Source organism: Pipistrellus hanaki (assembly GCF_964339955.1).
Source record: "Pipistrellus hanaki genome assembly, chromosome: 3".
Taxonomy (NCBI): domain Eukaryota; kingdom Metazoa; phylum Chordata; class Mammalia; order Chiroptera; family Vespertilionidae; genus Pipistrellus; species Pipistrellus hanaki.
Window position 1 is genome coordinate 110,087,586 of NC_140505.1, and position 4,802 is coordinate 110,092,387.

Here is a 4,802-nt window from a genome sequence, read left to right on the forward strand (position 1 = left end):
GGATTGGTAGAATCAATATCATCAAAATGTCCATACTTCCTAAAGCAATCTATAGGTTCAATGCACTCCCCATTAAAATACCAATGACATATTTCACTGACCTAGAAAGAACTCTCCAAAAGTTCATTTGGAACAAAAAAGACCCCAAATAGCCACAGCAATCCTGAGAAAGAAGAGTAAAGTAGGAGGGATCTCAATACCAGACTTCAAGCTGTATTGCAAAGCCACTGTTCTCAAAACAGCCTGGTATTGGCATAAGAACAGACACATAGATCAATGGAATAGAATCAAGAACCCAGATATCAACCCAAATCACTATGCTCAATTAATATTTGACAAAGGAGGCACGGATATACAATGTAGTCAAGACAGTCTCTTCAATAAATGGTGTTGGGAAAATTGGACAGATACATGCAAAAGAATGAAACTAGATCACCAACTTACACCATACACAAAAATAAACTCAAAATGGATACAGGACTTAAACATAAGACGGGAAACCATAAAAATACTAGAGGCATCCATAAGCAGCAAAATCTCAGACATATGCCAAATGAACTTCTTCACTGATACTGCCCCTAGGGCAATGGAAGCTAAAGAGAAAAGAAACAAATGGGACTACATCAAAATAAAAAGCTTTTTTACAGCAACCATCAAAAGAAACCATCAACAGAACAATAAGGTTGCGGAGAAAAAGGAACCCTCGTGCACTGCTGGTGGGAATGCAGACTGGTGCAGCCACTGTGGAGAACAGTGTGGAGTTTCCTCAAAAAACTGAAAATGGAACTCCCATTTGACCCAGTAATCCCACTTCTAGGAATATATCCCAAGAAACTAGAAACACCAATCAGAAAGGATATATGCACCCCTATGTTCATAGCAGCACAATCTACAATAGCCAGAATTTGGAAACAGCCTAGGTGCCCGTCAGCAGATTGGATCCAAAAACCATGGTACATCTACACAATGGAATACTATGCTGCCATAAAAAAGAAGGAATTCTCATCATTTGCAGCAACCTGGATAGAATTGTAGAACATCATGCTGAGTGAAATAAGCCAGTCAATGAAAGAGAAATACCACATGACCTCACTCATTTATGGATAATAAAGAACATTATAAACTGATGAACCAAAAGATGGATATAAAGACAGTAAAGCAACAAGCAGAGTGTCAAATTACAGTGGGGAGGGTAGGGAGATCTGGGGGAGATAATAGATCAACCGAAGGACTTGTATACATGCATATAAGTACAACCAATGGACACAAAACTTTGGGGAGGGAGGGTTTTTATGGGGGGGGGCAATAAAAAAATAAATAAAAATCTGGTTTCCTAGGAAATTATACCTAGTTCTATCAATATTATAAATAATAGCCATGCTAAGTGCTATGTCATCTTCTATACACATATAATTGAAACTTCACAACTATCACCATAAAGTACATTTTATAAGAAAACCAAGGACAGGCAAAATTTGAAATCTGGGCAGAGGCTCCAAACCCTTCTCTCTTTAAAAATTAGTTCAGAGAAAGAAAGGGGGAGAGAGAGAGAGATAAAAATACTAATGATGAGTGAGAATCATCCATGGGCTGCTTCCTGCACTGCCCCAATTGGGGATAGAACTTGAAACCTGGGTATGTGCCCTGACTGGGAATTGAACTGTGACAGGTTCACTGCTCAACCACTGAGAAACACTGGCCAAGCAAACCCCTCATTTTTTTGTTTGTTTATTTTATGGTTGTTTTTAATCCTTACCTGAGGATATTTTTCCATTGATTTTTATGGTGAGTGGAAGAAAGAGGGAAAGACAGAGAGAAACATCGATGTAAGAGAAACACATTGATTGCTTGCCTCCTGCACAAGCCTAGACCAGGGCCCAGGCCTAGGAGGAGCCTGCAACCAAAGTACGTGCCCTTGATCGGAATCTAACCTACGACCTTTTGGTCCACAGATTGATGCTCCATCCACTGAGCCAAACTGGCTAGGGCAGCAAATCTCTTATTCTTAATCTGCATGATACTTACCATTCCAATAGAGGATAGCCAAAAGAAGGCAGGTGACAATATTTTTTGTTTATATAGTTTGTTCTTATTTATTCAAAAATTTTCATTCAAATATCAGGATCCATTAAAATTACCCATGATGTTTATGCACACTAACAATAGTGTAGTGATTGTGTGGGATGGGGTGGGGTGAACACACAATACAGTGCACAGATAATGTGTTGTAGAATTGTGCACCTGAAACCTGTCTTAAGAGTGTCACTTCAAAAAATTCAATTAAAAAAATTACCTATGATGTTTAAATGCACATACCAGGTCTCAGCAATGACCTAAAGAATTAGACTCTCTGGTGGGGTAAGTGGGGGGAGGGAGAGGAAAGTCAGCATCTGGGAGACTGAGGCCCAAAGGGAAACAGAGGCAGTGGTGGTCAGGGAAAATGGCTTTTCTAACAGGGGCATGGGTGCCAGGTACAGCACAGAGAGCTGGGCCAAGCTTACTGAGAGCCTGGGAAATCAGATACTGCCTGGGATTACGTTTTTCTCTCTCTCTGTATATATAAAAACTCATGGCCTGGGCATAAAATTCATGCACAGGTAGGGTCCCTAGGCCTGCTGGTGATAAGGACCGATTGGGGCCTTCTTTCTCCTTCCTTCATTCCGTGTTGCCCCCCTGGTGGTCAGGGCATGTCATAGCGAGTGGTTGAACTCCTGGTCTGTTGAACTCCTGAGGGGATAATTTGCATATTAGCCTTTATTATACAGGATGAGTCCCTTGGTACATGTATTTAACCATGGGTACACATATGTGTCTGTTGATGTACATGTGGTCTTGCCACTCTACTTTCAAGAAGTGCAGTCTATGCCCCCTAATTTTTTTTCTTCTTAAGTTTTTCATTGATTTTTGTTGTTGTTGGTAATCCTTACCTGAGGGTATTTTTCCGTTGATATTTATTTATTTATTTATTTATTTATTTATTTATTTATTTAATTTTTTTTTTTTTAGAGAGAGAGTGGAAAGGAGGGGGAGAGACACACACAGAGAGAAGGCAGACATTGATTGGCTGCCCCCTATATGTGCCCTGAGGTACCTGTCCTTGACTAGAATTGAACCTGAGACCCTTCAGCCCTCGGCCAAGGCTCTATTCACTGAGCCAAATTGGTAGGGCCATGCCCCCTACCTTTGAATTGGGTGAGCTTTTATAAGTTAACCAGTAGATTGTGATGGGAATGATGCTATGTGACTTCCAAGGCTAAGCCAAAAAGATGATTCAGCTTCTGACTCTAGTTTTGCTAGTTAGAACAATCACTCTTGGAATCTAGCCACCATGCAGTGAGGAAGCCCAAGCTGCCTCAGGGAGAGACCTACTTGGAGAGAAATTAACAGCCAGAACCAACTTGCCTGCTATGTGAACCATGGTGGAAATGGATCTATCCCCAGTTATGCTGCCCAGGCTAACGTAGCATGGAGTAGAGATGTGCCCTCCTGCCATGTTCTGCCCAAATTTGAAGATTCAAGAGCTAAATAAATGCTTGCTGTTATTTTAAGCACTATGTGGGCTGTTTGTTAGGCAATAATACACTTCTAATCCAATAGTCATTCTGCCTTTCTTCCTGTACGGATGAATTCTCCTGGGCTCTCTCTAAATATTCTGATAGTGTTAGGGGCAGAAATAGAATAGTGGGGACTAGCAATCATTATAAGAAATATTAATCATGCTCTGTTAACCATGATTGCTCTGTTCTAATTAGAGAAAGCACATTCTAGCCTGGCTGAGTTGTATGCCCTTGGACATGGGAGTTAAGGAATACAGTCTATTCTCCTCTGAGAACTGCCTATTATCATGGAAAGATTAACAACCTTATTAACTAAACAATGGAGTCATGGAGATGCCCCAGCCCACATTGTCAGTAACCTACAATGATTATACCCATTCTAATTCCTTTTTTTTTTTTTTTAAAGACCATTAACCTATATTTTATTTTATTATTTTTTAAATATATTTTATTGATTTTGTACGAGAGGAAGGGAGAGAGATAGAGAGTTAGAAACATCAATGAGAGCTGGGACCGGTTTGGCTCAATGGATAGAGCGTCGGCTTGGGACTGAAGGGCCCCAGGTTCGATTCCGGTCAAGGGCATGTACCTTGGTTGCGGGCACATCCCCGGTAGGGGGTGTGCAAGAGGCAGCTGATCGATGACTCTCTCTCATTGATGTTTCGAACTCTCTATCTCTCTCCCTTCCACTCTGTACAAAAATCAATAAAATATATTAAAAAAAAAAAAAAAGAAATATCGATGAGAGAGTCATCGATCAGCTGCCTCTTGTACACCCCCTACTGGGGATATGCCCGCAAACAAGGTACAGGCCCTTGATCGGAATTGAACCCGGGACCCTTCGGTCCCCAAGCCAACGGTCTATCCATTGAGCCAAACCAGTCTCGGCCCATTCTTGTTCCTTTTGCCAACTTCCCCATGCCTGTAATTCCATTTGCCAACTTCCCCATGTCATCAGTAGCCGAAAAGGGGCCACGTGCTAACCTGACTAGCTCAGGGAAGGCCTGTGTGGCAACCTTGCAAACTCAGAGACCTAAAGTAACCACAAAGGATGGCCTGAAATTAAAAACTTTTAAACTAAAAAGCAGTTTATGGCTGGTATCTTCCCTGACAAAGTTCAATCTTTATCTTAACTGAGCCTGTCTATTGTATTTTTGCATCTACAATAACATATCATTGGAATGTCAAAGTACTTTCCTTTTTTCCCAGACCTCTCAAAACAGAGGCACTAACTACCACAAATCC